This window comes from Ambystoma mexicanum, chromosome 4p (assembly GCF_040938575.1).
Source record: "Ambystoma mexicanum isolate Mex_15411 chromosome 4p, UKY_AmexF1_1, whole genome shotgun sequence".
In the NCBI taxonomy this organism is placed as follows: Eukaryota; Metazoa; Chordata; class Amphibia; order Caudata; family Ambystomatidae; genus Ambystoma; species Ambystoma mexicanum.
Window position 1 is genome coordinate 40,084,300 of NC_090927.1, and position 18,050 is coordinate 40,102,349.

At 44.9% G+C, this 18,050-nt stretch overlaps 1 protein-coding gene across 4 annotated transcripts in view; it reads right to left on the minus strand.

The window, feature by feature from the left end:
• LOC138452937 (zinc finger protein 84-like) overlaps positions 1-17,692 on the minus strand; it is a 140,081-nt gene extending 122,389 nt beyond the window's left edge. For 2 of the 4 annotated variants that reach the window (XM_069605301.1, XM_069605304.1), the window contains exons 1-2: positions 17,584-17,662; positions 16,366-16,479 (exon numbers count right to left, since the gene is read on the minus strand). The gene's annotated coding sequence lies outside the window, so the exon portion shown is untranslated. Of the gene's footprint in view, positions 1-16,365; positions 16,480-17,583 lie in introns of all 4 variants that reach the window. The other 2 variants (XM_069605302.1, XM_069605303.1) reach the window with 2 other exon arrangements.
• Positions 17,693-18,050: the final 358 nt, after the last annotated feature.

Below are 18,050 nucleotides of genomic sequence, written 5' to 3' on the forward strand. Positions count from 1 at the left end.
GTGGTGTGCCGCCAATGATCTCTGCTTTAATGCCAGTAAGACAGAGATTCTCCTCCTTGGCACACCTGCACCCTCCTTTCCTGTCACTCTCTGGCCGGTCTCCCTTGACCCTCTTCCTGCTCCCACCTGCGAAGCTAAGAACCTCGGGGTCATCTTCAACTCCACGCTCTCCTTTTCTCCTCACATCTCTGACGTCTCTAAGTCAAACTACCAACTGCACCTCCTCAGAGGTAGTCTTCCTTTCCTCTCCTTCCCCCAGAAGCTCAATGCCTCTAATTCTCATAGTTATTGATCCCATCCTAACATAAGGCACACCATATTGATTTGTAGAGTCTCCACATCTACTGCTCATTTGCCTGGTGGCCTGAGTGGCAATTCCAAGATGGCTGCCGCCTGCCCATCAACCTAGAAGGACCCTCGGAGTCCTCCTCTTCCCACCTGCATGTCTGCTGATTGGGGGTGAGATTACACAAATTGGCCTATTGGGGACCGGCAGGCTTTAGCCGGCCCCCTCTCCTAAGGCCCACTTTCTAAGGCCCACTTTCTAAGGCCCACTTTCTAAGGCCCACTTTCTAAGGCCCACTTTCTAAGGCCCACTTTCTAAGGCCCACTCTGTTCCCCTGTCCGTTGCCTGGTTGGGTCTGAGGGTCCTCTCCTACCCCCTCCCATGTAATGGACCACTTATCATTTCTCTGAAAGTTGGTTCCTTTAACCTCATTGATCCTTTCCTTCACACCTGGGACTGTTCGCCCTCTCACTTCACCTCATCTGGACTGCGACTAATTTAGCCTTGCCCAGTTGCTGAATGCGTTTCACCTTGCCCTGCAGAAATTCGTAGTTAGCTTTGTCCAGTTGCTGCAAGTATTTAACCTGTTCTGCTGAAAACTGAGTTTAGTTGTGCCTTGTGTGTTACTTGTGTTTTTCACTAGCTGGTGTGCTTCCCTCTGTCTCCCCCCCTCCCTTGAGCCGCCAACCACTACGTACAAGTGCATCAGTGCTTCAGCCTGGTAAATGTCTCCCTCTTCCATTTCAGCCAACCATGTAACTATCTATCTCTCCTATCCTCTCCCAACTGTTTCACTATCTCCTATCCTTCTCCTATCACTAAATCTGTCCGGAAGAAACTTAAGGGCATGTTGGGCTCCAACCCAGGCCTTCCTATTGCACGGCTTCCACCAGAGAGACTATCGCCGACATCCTCTTCTCATCTGATCTATGGACTCACTACACGGTCAGCTTTCACTCTCCTATCACCTCTTCTCCCATTAATAGTGGCACTCGCTGGAAGGTTCTCTTGATCTCTTCGTCCTTTCCAGAGTCATCATTAATGTTTATCTCAATGGAACCATCATGGTTCAAGGTCCTCAACCCAACCTTCTTCTCTCCGAGCGCTGCTCCCTCGCCTCTCTAACCTCACCTCTCCCTCAGCCCAGGCTCCCTTGCCCTCTGTGCCTTCCTCATCCTCCTAGGTACAGGCGCCCCTACCCTGACATACTGTCCCGACTCCCTTGTCGTCCTTGGCCCCTTCGCCATCCTCCACTATCCCCCTGGCCCACTTGCCACCCTCTGGGGGACCACGGTCCCCTGTGTCCACCCCCAGAGGAAGACCCTCAAAGATGGCAAGCTGCTCCACATTGCCACTCTCAACACTCGCTCACTCATGGATCTGGAGCACGCCAAAATTGTAGAGAGCTGCCAGTATTTGAAAATGAATATAATATTCTTGACATAGAGGAAACAAAGATATTGTGATGAATGCAAAAAAGAAAACTCTTACTTTGAATAAATGTGATGTTCTTAAACCCACAAAAAACAACGGAGGGATTCCAAGCAAAAGAATTACCCACGGCCGTGCCTGGAAAAAGCACGTGAAAATAGACCAACTAAGAGGCCGGGATATGAAACCTAGTTTGGGTAAAGGGACAAGACTGGATAAAGTTCAAACATTTAGTTACTAATACAATTAAATCCACATAAAACACATAATACACTGGGAGGTGAAAAAATTCAATTCACATCCTATACATCATTGAAAAATTGATTTATTAATTGAATAAAATATACCGTAAGGATTATAAAATCTCATGATATATCAAAAACATAAAGATAATAAAATACATTTCAAAACATACTAATACATATGTATCAAATGGTATTCATTCAAATTAAAGTGCAACACAACCAGACTCAATCACATCACCAATCACTCCATCATACTAAACTCATACAAAACTAGAGTGCATACTTCAACAAAAAAAAAACAATAATCTCAAAAGTGCACGAAAAGTGCACCATCAGCAAACTATTTGCACAAAATATTCTATTACCATAGATGAATTATAGTTAGTAACAAGTACTGTACTACTAGAAAATCAAGTGTCCGAAAATAGGAAACCTTAATATGTCATCTTAATTGACAAAGAAGACCAATCATAAAACCGACATGTTTCTTTCCATCTTCATAGTTGAAATAGTTCAGTGGAAATTCATCAGGGTAAATTGAGGTCTGAAGTCTTCAGTGGTGAATGGTACTGGACAGTTACACAACTCTGTATACCAGTCTTGGCCTAACACCCAAACAAAGGAACAAAAAATTACTAATCTCATATCAATCCATTCAATGAGTTCAGTAAATGCATGTGTTATGCTCTATCAATGGGCATAAGTGCAAGATCAAAATGACCTTTATAAGAAAAAATTCACCTACAAACGGTCAAATGCAAGTAATGAGCAGCCCTTCAGGGCATAGGAATAAAATTAATAGAATTCAAGCCCGATGTGCATTGTAAGAGAGCAAGAAACAATTAAAAATATCCCATAAGTGATCTGGAGAATATTGATATAACACCGGGCTCAAATATACCATTACTCGAACGCAATGTAATAGTACCTAAACTCGTAGAATAGAAATGAATGGCTTAAATTGCATTCATAGTGATCCGGTCAAAACATAGAGGGCACAATAAAAATTGATATCGGTTATCAATAGAACCAAACCCCGAGCCCTCCGTAGGGAAAGGAGGAGTATCAAAATGGTACTATAAACTAAGAAGGGGCAGGCATATAAACCGTCTACAAAGAGTGCAGTAAATCTAAATGGCCATCAAAGCAGAATGGAGATACCGCCGAATTGCACTTACTATGCTGTGAGCCGGGAACAACTGTACAAGACAGTGGGTCGGTCGTGTAGTGATGAACAGTGCGCTGTAAAACCAAGCGCAGTACCTGGAAAGGATTGCCCTACGAATGAAGAGAGCACGACAACAAACAAAAAAAATGTTGATGTTAAATGTATGCGGTATCCGAGTGCAATACCACAAACTAGTGTCAAGCATCATAATGGGACCAAAAAATGGTAACAACCAGAATGTCATTAATATCACATGAAGAATGATGAAGATAAAGCACACTTACTGGCTAAATCGGTATCAACAGAAGCGTAGTATAAAGTTGAACCGTAATATATCCAATCCCATAGTTGAAGGGAAATGTCATGTAGAAGAGAGACGCTGCTTTAAACGTATGTCACCTCTGACTGTTCACCATGCCTGATAAATCAATAAACCCATGGGCAAAACTGCCATCACTAGATTGAACAATCAGTAGAACAAAACAACAAAAGAACAGAAAGTGACAGCATGCAATCTCTGTCGCCAGCAAAGCTGTGTGCAATTACCGTATCAGCAGATGTCGACAAATGAAAGTAATAATAAAACTCATGCTTTGAAGGAGCTGCTACACCGTAATGTCAGAGACAGAAGTCGTAAGCCCATGTGAAAGGTGGACCATGTAACATGTGACACAGTAATTCGAAACACAAACAAAGGAACATATGCCCAAGTACCCATGGAACAATCCTGCAAGAAACGAATGCGTGGCCACTGTGACACCGTAAGCAGTTGAAACATACCATAAAAAATCATTGTAAAGTCATGTCCTTACCGAAAACTAGCATCCGACTCCCGTATGTTCCGCGAATGAAAACAACCTCTCTGAAATAAAAGAGGGACTGATAAGATACAATGCGCCGGCTCAATATAAGCCGCACAGCATCATGGTATCGATCGAATGAAACCACAAAACCGAGTGAAGTACGGGCGGCCATTACGAAAAGGTGAAGTAGGACGCACTGTTAAGTGGTAACAAAGGCAATTAAAGGACACGGAAAGCAAAACACTGTATACAAACAGTATCCTGGTGAAAAGATGTAATGCACCAACACAATTCTATACATACTCAAATGAACCAAATTAAATTCAAAATAAATGCAGAGATTGGGCACATCTTTACCCGTGTCCATAATTATAAACCTCCAAAATAAACAACAGAACCCGGAGTGACGATGAACATGAATAGTTCATGTTGTAATATAATCACAACCCAAAAACTAGAATCACAGTACCAGGTCTAGTTGTTCGTTCAGACCAATCAAGTAGCTTTTGGTTAAAAATATTAACCTCATTTCTTCTTTCATCAAGATACTTCTGCTGGTAATACAACCATTTGTAGTGCGTATCTTCTTTAAGATTGTCCATTGTAGATCTTCGCAGTCATGATTGTTAATCAAAAAATGACCGACCATGGGAGCTGAAATGGTTTTGTTCCTAATACAGCTCTTATGTTCAGTGAAACGAGTCTTCACTTTACGTTCAGTTTTTCCAATATACAATTTCGGACAAGAGCACCAAATCGCATATATTACTCCACTGGTGTTGCAATTAGTGAAGGCATGTTGTTGCCAGGGTGTCCTAAAACCAATATCCACAGATGTGGTACGTTTAGTTGATGAACAGCATTTGCCGTGTCCACACGGAGTATGGCCACTAGGTCTAGTAAGACCCCATTGTTCAGTGATGGTAAGTTGTGGTTCGGACTGGTTGCTAATATCATTCCTGGTTAAAAGTTCTTTAAGATTGCGACCACGTTTAAACGCACATCTAGGTGCAGAAATTGGGTTTTCGCACTTAGATAAGAGATGCCAGTTCTTCCTAACTATACTCACAATCTTGTGGGACAGAGGACTGTAAGTACTCACAAACACCAGACCATCAGGATCTGGTGCGACAGATTTGATCTTATACTCTAAAAGGGCTTGTCGATGGTTATTGGAAGCCCTTTTAAGAGAACATTTTACAATTTTACAAGGGTAACCTCTTTGAATGAGATTCTCACTCAAATTGGCTGCTTCTTCATAGAATGTATCGAGATGGTACTATTCCTCTTCAACCTCAAAAATTGACCAAAAGGAAGGTTATCACAAAATGTTTTAGGATGGAAACTGATATACCTTAATAACGAGTTACGGTCAGTGGGTTTGTGAAACGGTTTAACTTGTAACATGTTATTGATGGTATTTACTTCAATTGTAAGATCTAAAAAGTCAATTTTGTGTCTGTCATGATGGATCGTGAACTGCAGGAAAGGATTGATGCCATTGAGCCAGTCAAAGAAGGCCAATGGTTGGTGTTCATTTCCATGCCAGATCATCAACACGTCAACAATATACCTTTTCCATAAGGTCTGATGTTGACGAAAAATGTTGGTCTCACTGTAGATGCTTTGAAGTTCTACTGAGTTCGCATACAGATTAGCTAGGGTCGGTTCTTAAACCCAAGCAGTCTAAAACACAGGACATGCAGACTGTAAGAATGTTGACACAATATTCAGTTGAGAGCACCAAACTATACAAGATACTATTAAAGCCCAGACGCTTAAAAGGGAATTGAGACTTTTAAACCATTGCAGGGACCCTAAACCTGGCTAAACAAGGGTATTACTGGGTTTTTCAGTTGTCGAATGAGTAAAATGTGTGAGTACACCAAAGAATGTAAATCCATTAAGATTAACACCCAAGAAGAATTTAACATCACAAGTTTCATTAATTTTAGGACTACATTTGTTGTCTATTCTATTATGCGTCTATTCGAACTTCATTATATTGTCAGCACAATCCGGGAGTTAAGGATTCAGATTGGCGAGCACTTAAATACATTGAACAAAGATGATCCAAAACTCCCTTTGTCTGTTCATTAGCAAGAGAGCCATCAAATGGACTGCAAGGCAGATATTACATTTACTGATTTTTAACAATACCAAAGAAGCTCAAAGGGGGTGACAGAAATGGCTCTAAGGAGGGCGGAATCCAGGGCAATCTTCAAATACAGAACTGTGTTCATGGGTCTGACCACGGAACATGGGATGAGCTAATTTCTTTAAATGGGGTCTCTTGTATGAGATAGGGTCTGATGACTTGTTATTGAGGAGAATACTGTGTGTGTAGGGTTAAATTGTTCATGCCAACATTCGAATGCCAATGATAGTAGATATCTTTAGTTGTAGATGTTTTAATAACCATGTGATGTACTACTGGGAGATAAATGTGAGGTGCGAGGACCATCATATTAAAGCAGAGCATGGTATAACAATGGCGGCGGAATGATAGAAATACTAATTGGATACACAGAGTTGAAAGTATTGGTTTGGATGCCCATGGGTCCACCAACAAGAGAGTGTACTTGTTTTAGTAAGTCTATGGATTTGAACATATAGGCACAAGATTTTGATCATGACTGCTTTGTGCTGTTTTGGGAATCTATAGTCATGGAAAGGTTAAAACCATTGTTGAATATCTACTTAAGAAATGTAATAGTTCTACAGTACCCTTAATAATAGTGAATTGGGCATGAAAACATAACTCACATCTTATGGGGTGTAGCTGAGCAGGATTTGGTGAGTTATGGGAGTTGCCAGTTAGACTGCGGTTAGTGGCTTAATAATGTGAAATAGGAGCAGTTCTAAGGGCTTGTATTGACTATAATCTTTTCTCAATGTAGCCTTCCTGTTCTCTCACCACTAATGTAAGGTCTGGGAATTAATGGTCAGCTTAGTTTGCGCGTTTCGTAACATTTTGGAATATTTACTTTGGCGAGTGCAGACTCTTTTGTATGAGTCGAAAATACTGAGAGTATAATACATTTTTGGGGCCCCTAGCTCATATATTTTCCCAGATATTGGCGACTTAACTATAGACAAAGATTCACTATTATTGTGACATTTGCAATTATAACATGAAGTTGTGTGTGTCGGTAAGTTTTGGGCTTGATTAGTGTTAGAAACGATAACTAACGTAATGACGTCACTTGCGGCGTGATGCCATGATGCTCTTTTTGTAAATAAATAAGGTGGGATGTAAAATGGCGGCCGTGTGTGCCGCGAATCATCGCGAGTGGCTCCATTTGGAGAAGAGAGTTCTTACAGACTCTTTAATTTTAAGTAACATCTCTTTATAACACTAGGATGTGTTTTAAGATTCCCCCTTTTAACTATTTGAGGCACATGCATATAGGCATTTGTGGCACTTTTTCAGGTTGAAACCTTCAGGAATGAAGATTACTTCTTTTTGAACTTTTGACTTAATAGTATTTCATTAACAGGAGGTAAGAGTACTTTGAATTGATTAGTGGTTTGGTGGTGGTCTATCCTTGAATTCTGGACTTGAGTCGCAGTAATGTTACATATTGCTTTATTGTACATTTTGCTTTAGGCCATTACATTGGTGTGCCTTATATAATAGGATGGGATTAATAACTATCAGTATTAGAGGGAAGAGGAGGCCTTTCACTGGAATTTAATTAAGTGTTTGACAATCAAGTTTATCTATGAAGTAAGGACCCCTGTCCAACTTGTGCATTTTGTGTGGTGGGGTTCTTAACGCTTAGATGGAGTTCAGGATACTAGTGTTTGTGTCCTTTCTTTTATTTTCAACAGATATATATTGACACGGCTAGATGATACCTTGCCAACACGTTGCAGTAGTTACACTCAGGATAGACCTTACATATATGTGAGATTGGTACAAAAGTACCAAGGTATTTCATTCTATTTCTAATTCTTTGGACCATATGATGTGTATGTACTTGAATATTTATTTATTTTAGGCACTGGGAACATTATACATGTCAAAGAATAAGCAGGAGAATGATGCTTTATAACTGATGTTAGTATACACCATTCTCTCCATAACAACGGTAATGAAAACATTGGTAGAGCCTTTGTTTGCTAGTTAATTCCCACAGTGGGCATGGTTTTGGTGGTGGACACAAGGACTTGGTGGTGGCAATGCGTTGTTTTGCCCTCTAGGCATTCAAACAGTATAATGGCAATTTCAATGCTGCATCATGTTATTTTATGTGGCATCTACAATGGGTACTAATATGAGCTTTTATATATGCGTTTCTCCCAGCTCCTTGAAAACCACGCTGTGAATCGGGTTTTATCCTTGTGCTTTAACTATTACGGATGTAACGGGACATATGGATTTCTTTTTCTAATATGGTGGTAATGTATAATATGCAACCATTTTCAGTGTAATAACATATGCGTTTGATGAATAATTTGAATCTGATGCGGTCGTCCGCCGTCACTGCCATAGCCGAAATTGGCGGATACCTCCGCGTTGGAGCTGGAGACACAGAGGTAGGGTGTTTTAGTCCCTTCTCTGTGTTCTTGCTTCCAGCCCCAGTTATGTAGCGCAGCGCCACTGGGAGTATTTAACTCCCCGCCTCCCGGTTTGCCGCTGCGTTGCAACCCACTTTGGATGCCTTCCTGTTTCCGGGTTTCCTCGCTCCGATCCTCTGCCGTCTGCCTTCGGATCTGCCAGAGGGTTTCCCTGTTCTCCTGTGTTCCTGGGAAAGCTACTCTTCGCTTAATTTTTCCTACCGCTGCTCCAAGCGGTACGCTGCTGTGCTTTATGTCCTGGCAGGTTCTGTTTCCGGCAGCATCTCTCGCGCTCTCTCGCTCTCTCTCGTGCTCTCGCTCTCTCTCTCTTGATTTTGGGAATTTCCCCATACTCTTTCTGCTGGGCTCCTCTGAGCTGTGCTTACTGCTTACCTTCTCCCTCTTCCTGGATCCAGTGCCATATCTTTGACTTCCCTGACACTGCTACTCCTTGGCTTCGACTTCTTGGACATTCTAACTACGAACTCTGCTGCTTGCCTCTCACCATTGCTCCTAACAGCGATTGTCCTGTCGTCTGGATTGGAAGGGTCGACGCTACACCACAGGGTTTTTTCCCTTTTGGGTTTTTCCCCCCGATTTCTGGCTTGGTTGCGGAAAGGCAGTCATGGGGCAGCTGTTCAATCAGCAGTCACTGTGGCTTCCCTCCGTGACAAGCATATCCATTTAAAGAAGGGGAGAGACTACCTTGCACGACGACGCCTACAAGAGACCGACAACTCAGACAGCTCAGGTGAGGAGAGTGTGCTTACAGGGGAGAAAGAGATTGGCTTGCACCCTTCGCCACAGATTGCAGCGCCGAAAGGTCTAAAGATGTCTGCTGAGGAACAGGTCCAAGAGCTGTGGAAGGCTTTCCAAGCAATGGCTCAGGAGCTACAAAGAGTAAAGACTGAGAATGCTCTGCTTAAACAGATGGTATCCGCTAGAGAACCTGCCCCCCCGGAATTACCACCCATGGCGCTGTCCTCTGGGAAATGGCTCTCCCAAAAGGGTGAAGGAGTTTCTGGAAGCATGCATGGTTTATTTCACCTTTAGGCCTCGTACCTTCGCTACAGATCAAGCCCGGGTGGGTTTCCTAATTTCAAATATGACAGGAAACGCACTGTCCTGGGCTACACCATTGGTGACCAGTGGAAACGCCATTTTGCAGGATTTTCCCGGGTTTCAGAGTCTACTGAAGCAGACTTGTGAACGGCCAGACCTGTCCTTCACCGCCTGCGAAGATTTACTGGATGTCAAACAAGGCTATCTGGATGTATTGTCATACAACTCCTCCTTCAAAACTTTGGCAGCCGGAGCAGGGTGGCCCGAAACAGCACAATATGCCATATTCAGGAGAGGATTGAAGGAAGAAATCAAAGATGAGTTGGCCAGGACTCCTCGTTCACCCACTTTTTCAGATCTGCTGGTGGCTGCTCTTCACTTAGAGTATCGTCTCCAGGAAAGAAGGGCGGAGCGTCGCAAACAACGAAGCCCTGGTTATACTCCAGAACCCTCTGCACACTCACTCCCTGGTCGCTCTACTGCTACTTTTTCCGAAGAACCAATGCAGATTGGCGCCACCAGAGCACCTTTATCCGCTGCTGAAAGACGTCACAGAAGAGAGAAAGGACTATGTGCCTACTGCGGTTCAGACCAACACCTTCTCAAGGACTGCACAGAACTGCCAAACAAGAGATCGGGAAACGAATACCCTCGGCGTCAGTAGGAACAAGGGTGCGGGGGTCTCCCAACATTTCTCATTGTCCCTGTGTCTCTCTTTCAGTTTCCTCTCCCGAGTCTAAAGATGACTCCAGACTCATGGTGATTCCTGTACATCTTGACCTAGAGAGCAGACAAGTAAAAACCCTAGCTCTACTGGATTGTGGAGCGGCGGGTAACTCCGTTGACACCCTGTGGGCAGACAGGGTGGGTCTCCGCCAGATACCACGGAAAGAAGGTTGAAGGAGTGGATGGGTCACCATTGTCTTCTGGTCCTATTACCCATACCACGGAGGAACTTTCCTTGACGATAAACCAACACAAGGAAGTTTTATGTTTTGACATCATCAGGGCCGCCCATTTTCCCATTATTTTGGGCATCACATGGCTCGTAGACATAATCCACGGATAAACTGGACCGAGAATCAGCTGAGTTTCAGTTCCCCGTATTGCGCAACCAACTGTTTTCTGTTGGAGAGTCGGGGAGATCTACAGCCGGTTAAGATTTTTTCCATCCATGCATTACCCAGTTTTTGCTCAGGGTTTTCTGAGGTGTTTCAGGAGTGCCTTTATGCCAAATTGCCGCCTCATCGGCCTGAGGACTGTACCATCGACCTGGAACCCAATGCCCTGGTTCCGTTTGGTCGGATGTTCTCTTTCACGCAGACGGAGAAACAGGTTCTTCGGAAATACTTAGATACCAATTTGGAGAATGGCCTAATACAACCTTTAAAGTCCCCTGCAGGAGCTCATTTATTTTTCATCAAGAAAAGCGACTCCGCCGACCTTAGACCCTGTATAGACTACCGAGGCCTAAATAAGGTTACCATTCGTGACAGGTATCCGATGCCCCTTATCACTGACATCATTGAGGCTGTACAAGGGGCTAGAGTATTTACCAAGCTTGATCTTCGAAATGCATACCATCTGCTACGGATTGCCAAAGGAGATGAATGGAAAACAGCATTCCGTACCCCTCTGGGCTTATTTGAATATAAGGTAATGCCGTTTGGATTGGTGAATGCCCCAGTGGCATTCCAGAGATTTATGGACAGAATGTTTTCCGACATGCTTTCAATATCAGTCATCATTTATCTGGATGATATCCTGTTTTTTTCCCCTAACATGAGGGATCACATCGAACAAGTCAAGCAAGTTCTGGATCGCCTTCAAAAGAACAATCTACTGGTCAAGGCAGAAAAATGCAGATTTGCCGTACCTTAGGTGCAATATTTGGGATATGTTCTGTCTGAAGAAGGGATCGCCATGGACTCCCTACTTCTGTCCGGGAGGTGCAGCGGTTCTTGGGACTTTCGAATTATTACAGGAGATTCATTCCAAACTTTTCAAAAGTGGCGTTTCCCATTACCCGATTGCTCAAGAAGGAAGCCTACCCGTTTTCCTGGTCCGCTGAGGCGGAGAAGAGCTTCTGTCATCTGAAAAGCCTTTTCTGCTCGGCCCCGATTTTTCAGCATCCGGATCAGACACTACCGTTTATTCTGGAGACGGACGCATCCGCCATTGCTGTTGGGGCCGTGTTACTTCAGACCATTCAGGAAGTAGATCTAAAACTCTCTCTCCCAGCCAACTCAATTATTCCGTTCTTGAAAAGGAGTTACTGGCGATTAAATTGGCCTGTGAAGAATGGCAGCACCTCCTCATGGGTGCCCGCCACCAGTTCCTCATTCGCACGGATCACAAGAATCTGAAAGCCTTACAGGAAATGGAATGTTCAAACTCCAGTCAGGCAAGATGGGCCTACCTATTTTCACAGTACGATTTCCGGATCACATACATCCCTGGGTCGCTTAATCGACTAGCTGACGCTTTGTCTCGCAAGGACTCCCACACTGAAACAGTGTCTGTCAAGACCGAGCCCATGTTCTACGGAAACCAGATCCTAGCTATGGTGGGTTCCTTTCTTCAAGAGGTGAAGGCCGCTGTCACGCAAGAGTTGCCTCAAATCTCCTTCCTTCCCGATTCCCCCTTCCAAGTAAAGGATGGATGGGTGTTTTATAAGAAGAAGTGGTATATCCCAGAAGGCCCGCTACGCAGAAAGATCCTGAGATGGTGTCATGACTCACGTATGGTGGGACATAGAAGCGGAGACGGCACCTTAGAACTCATCTCAAGGTCGTTTCTAAGGCCCAACATAAGAAAGGAGGTGTTTGAGTACGTGAGATCTTGTCCAATTTGTGCCAGGGCCAAGTATGCCTCGGGCAAACCTCTAGGACTCCTCACTCAGGTGAAGAAGCCGACTCATCCGTGGGGACTCATCTCCACGGACTTTATAGTGGATCTCCCGGAATCTCAATCATGTACTTGTATCATGGTGACAGTGGATGCTTTTTCCAAGTTGGCACATTTCTCCCCCCTTCCGGGACTCCCTACCGCAACCAAGATGGCCGAGACCGTTGCCCGAGACATTTTCAAATTACATGGTCTCCCCGACAAGATAATTCCGATCGGGGAAGTCAGTACATTTCTAAATTCTGGACAGCCTTGTGTACCCGATTGGGGGTAGAAAGAGCCCTTTCTTCCGGTTTCCATCCGCAATCCAACGGCCAAACCGAGCGACTCAACGCCACTCTAGAACAATATCTGAGAGGTTTCATTTCCCAGCATCAAGACAATTGGGTCTCTCTACTTCCCTCGGCAGAGTTCTCTTACAATAATTCCAAGCACTCCGCCACAGGTCTTTCTCCATTTTTTAGTACTTACGTAGTCCACCCACGATTTCTATTACCAGAGGTGCCCCGATTTTCCAACTCACCAGCGGCTGAAGAGTTTTAAGAAATATCCAAGAGGCTCAGACCAGCGCATTGCAAGGATTGGAAGATAGCAGACGAAGGAATAAGGTTGGAGCTGACAGGCACCGTAGAAAATGCCCTTCCTGAAGGCCGGGAGACAAGGTGTGGTTGTCTACAAAGTACCTTCCCCGATGGACACGACCTTCCAAACTGTCTCCACGCTTCCTGGGTCCTTTCCCCATTCTCTCCTAGGTCAATCTTGTGGCCTATCGTCTCCAACTCTCCCCTTCTCTTAAACGCATTCAACCTGTTTTTCACTCCTCTCTCCTCAAAACCTACTATCCAGATCCCCACCACCGGACTCTCTCCCGGCAAATTCCTGTGTCTACATCCACCCAGGAGGAGTATGAGGTTTCCGCTATTAAAGATTCTAGGTTTTACCGTGGTCGGTTGGAATACCTCCTGTCATGGAAAGGTTACCCGGAGTCGGAGGACTCCTGGGAACCAGCTTCCCAGTTACATGCCCCTCGGTTGCTTGCCAGATTCCACCGCTTGCACCTGGGGAAGCCGGGGTGGTTGCGGTCTAGGGAGGGGCATACTGTCATCCGCCATCACGGCCATAGCCAAAATTGGCATATACTTCCGCGTTGGAGCTGGAGACACAGAGGTAGGGTGTTTTAGTCCCTTCTCTGTGTTCTTGCTTCCAGTTACGTAGCGCAGCGCCACTGGGAGTATTTAACTCCCCGCCTCCCGGTTTGCCGCTGCGTTGCAACCACTTTGGATGCCTTTCTGTTTCCGGGTTTCCTCGCTCTGATCCTCTGCCGTCTGCCTTCGGATCTGCCAGAGGGTTTCCCTGTTCTCCTGTGTTCCTGTTTTCCTCGGAACGCTACTCTTTGCTTCATTTTTCCTACCGCTGCTCCGAGCGGTACGCTGCTGTGCTTAATCTACTGGCAGGTTCCGTTTCTGGCTACTCCTTGGCTTTGACTTCTTGAACATTCTAACTACGAACTCTGCTGCTTGCCTCTCACCATTGCTCCTATCAGCGATTGTCCTGTCGTCTGTATTGGAAGGGTCGATGCTACACCACAGGGTTTTTTTTCCCTTTTGAGTGTTTCCCTGATTTCTGGCTTGGTTCTGGAAAGGGAGTCATGGGGCAGCTGTTCAATCAGCAGTCACTGTGGCTTCCCTCCGTGACAAGCATATCCATCTAAAGAAGGGGAGAGACTACCTTGCATGACGACTCCTTCAAGAGACCGACAACTCAGACAGCTCAGGTGAGGAGAGTGTGCTTACAGGGGAGAAAGAAATTGGGTTGCACCCTTCACCACAGATGCACATGATTGGAGCCCTGAAGAAGACCTGATAGTAAAGTTCGAAACACGCGTTGGCAGCAATCAATTAAAGAGAAACGACTTGGCAATAACTTTTGAACATTGCTGCTGTTTTGTATATAAAATTGATTGATAATTGTAGTATATAGCGCACAGTCACTTTTTTCTATTTACTGACATTTAGTATAACCTTCAGTTATACCAGGTGAGTAAGAGCTAAAGTTGCAACAAACCATTACAGCCGCTTTTTAGATGAGAAAACTCAAACTAAGGGGAGAAAAACCTTTTAAAACTACCTTAGAACTGCCATGGAGCAGCTCAGGGAATCAAAACCCAACAGGAGAGTAAATTACTATGTCCTCTACTATCCACACACAGAGTGACTACAGTTAAGTAAGAGCACATATTTGATTTTAACTCTGTATTACAGTTTCTGAAAAACAGCAGCACTTCAAGGTCAGTAATTAACCTACTATAATTTTTAGAGAGGCATAATGCAACTCCAAGATAAGAAAAGCCTTAAGGTAAGTAATACCCCAGCCAACACAGTACCTCAGCACAGAAAAGCTTTGCAGCACGTCTTCAGTATCTGCAGCCAAAAACCTGGTCGATGAATTCCTTGTCATGAAGACTGAAGACAGGACACTGGAAGGGAATTTGCAGGAGGGATCAATGAGGAAGACTCCATCCAAGAGTTTCTTCAAGGCTGGTCGTGGCTCTGGTGCCCTTTTTCCAGGAGCCAGGAGAAGTCTGAATATGCTGGTTGATTTCTTGTCGCTAATCTGGTCCAGCACTCCGGTGAGGGGACTTCAAGGATTCAAATCATGCCTCTGGATGTCCTGCAGGATGCCACCAAAGTTTCAGCGATATTCAGAATACCATGCACAGCACGATGGTTCGTGGTCGCCGGGTATTGGTGGTCTGCAGTCCAGCAAGGTTGCAGCATGTCCATTTGATGGCTCAAAATGCAGGCCTTCTTGAGTCTAGTGGATCTTACCAGGCTCTGGATCATTGTTTTTGGGATCTCCAGGTCGCTGGGAAGGAAGGGCAACAGCAGGCACCGATGACACAGCAGGGTCTCCGGTCGCGGAACATTTTATTTTTCGGCCGGCTTTTCTTGATCTTTGGATTTGGTTCCAGTGGTCCACTAACTCTTCAGCTCCTAGGATCTCAAATTATACAGAAACCCAGCCAAAAAACAGGTGTGCAACATTCAAACCTGAGGGGGTAGCAGTCCTTTCAGGAAAGCCAACCTCTCAGTTGGAACTGGTTCAAAGCAGGCAGGCTAGAAGACAAAGGGCTGCACTGTTTTGGACTCCTCCCTCACTTACCGACTTCTCAGACACTCTGGAGTATGTGCGGGCTTGGCCTTTCCCACCCTGGAGGATAGGGGAAGGACCTGGAAAGGACAAGCAAAAGGAAAATGGCAAAAAAAGAAGAAAAGGGCCATTTTGGAAAAATGACCACCCAAGGGTGCCTTACCGCAGCTGTGAAAACAGCCTGCGAATAAGTTGCACAGAATCGGTAGTAAATGTTCTCTGCCACCAGCCATTTAGGTTAAGCTTGTCACTGTAACAGAAGTGTCACAGGAGTAGTGAGAAAGGGGTACATTATCTCCCCCAGCACCCCACATAAGGTGCGGTGTGCTGGTCTCACAAAATATAATGTAGAGGATATAAATATCCTTTAGATCCTTGGGAACAGTTGTTCACACAAGGTAATACAGAGAAAATAAAAAGGGGACCCCAAAGCGCAACCCAGCATAACTGCACACAAAGTGCTGTGTGCTGCAACAATAAAATACATAATCCACCATGTTCAGAATCACAAGGACAATTCAAGACGACCATACAAATCCAAAAAAGTACCTCTTTGTTAATTGCCTTCTTTTTCAGCACACAATAGTTTCAAAAGTCAAAAGTTTAGCAAGCCACATTTTCCCCCCTCTGCCCCTGAACATGTTTCATAGTGCAGCAACTGCCCAACGAACAGCTTGCTTTATTCTTTTACAGGGAACACATAAAATAACCAATAGGGAACATACTAGCAGCGAAGTCTCGCAGACATACCTGGATGCATTTTCCTTATTCGCATTTTCTGATACACGGCTTAACTGGGCCTGTCACAGCGCCCTATTCAAGGATTACCTCGGCCATCACTGATGTTTCACAGGTGCATCGTTTCTGTTAGAAAGGACAATGTTCAATAAGTTTAAAAACAGCCCTTAGTGAGGCCTTACTGTAGAACCATTTGAAGCACAATTGTTCTCACGTTTGGTGAAAGCTTCAGCACAGTGATGTAGCCTGCATTGCAAACTATACTGCACCAAACTCCCAGCCCACTACTACTCTCCTTAGCACAGCCAACCCCAACTCACCCACTCCACTCAGCTGAACCTGCCTTGCCTGTACTCAGTCTAGACACGAAACCCTCCCACTCATCCTGTAAATCTAGTGAAGTATTATTCCACCACTCAGTCACCTCCACCCCCCCAGAGACCCCTCCTGCTTTCCTCTTTATAATTTCCTGACCACCTTTCAGTAGCAAACCCTCATTACTGGAATGCCCCACCTGGGAGCCCCTTCCTGTAACCTTGGAAGGGTTTCTCTGAGCGCTTTCTTAACTCTCCTCAGAGTCTGTACCTTTGCATCTTAGAGCTCCTGAACTTTAGAGCCCCTGATCCTCAAGATCAATCCTCCCTGCCCAGATCCCCTCCTGGACCCTACAGAGAGGCTTCATTCAACTCCTTACAGCCCACATTACGCCTTCTTATAAGATGTCGTGTTTTCCCCCTTCAGAGCTCCAATCCCCGTCCTCTCGCTGCAGATGGCCTCCTCACACAGACTCATTTTTACCCAGCCCCACTTTAATTGCCCCCTTAAAGACGAGCCAATGATCCCACACATGCTTGGTTTTTTCTCAAGTGTCAGGACTGAATGCTGGGGACCCTCATGACATGTAATCATTGGGGAGCCATGTCATGGGACTGGAGGGCACATATGCCCCCGAGTCACCACCTGCCTCCTTCCAGATAAATCCCAGGAGCCTGTTCAGGAGGATAATCTCCCTCAAAGAACCCATTCACCTTTATAGCCCCCTCAGATACCACTAAAGCCCCCCACACCCCTTTCCTGATTGTTTCAGTTCCTTCTCACTCCCTTCAGAGTAGCCCTGATCCACACAGAACCTCAACTCTCAGGATCTGGTGGGTGGCAGCCCCCCTCCCAGCACCCCACTCCCTTCCATAGACTTGAACGGGCTCGTCGGCACTAGAACATTTCACTAACATGCGCACATTCTTCTGCCTTGCATGTTTACCGGCCTTGAGAGCAGCTCTCACAAGCGCCAAAGAGTCTTTACTTCTGAGCATGCGCAGAGCTTCGCTTCCGCCACATTTAAGTACCGTTACTTTGCTATCGAGCATGCGCAGAGCTTTGCTTCCGGCACAGATACGTACAGTGACTTTACTATTGAGCATGCGCAGAGCTTCGCTTCCGGTTCAGCTCACGGATATAGTATGTCTGCTTTCACGCATGCGCAGACACGCACAATGCAGCATTACTGGCAATTGATATGATAAGTCACTATACAAATATAAACTCACAAAACACAGACATGTAGTTTTGCTTTTCCAATCATAAAACCAGAAATGCCAGAAAGCAAAGAAGAGTGAAATAGCGGATGCTGAACGTCGTTACCTAAGTTATAGTATCCTTTAATGTCCATTGGTTGCCAACACTCAGGGTTCATGTAG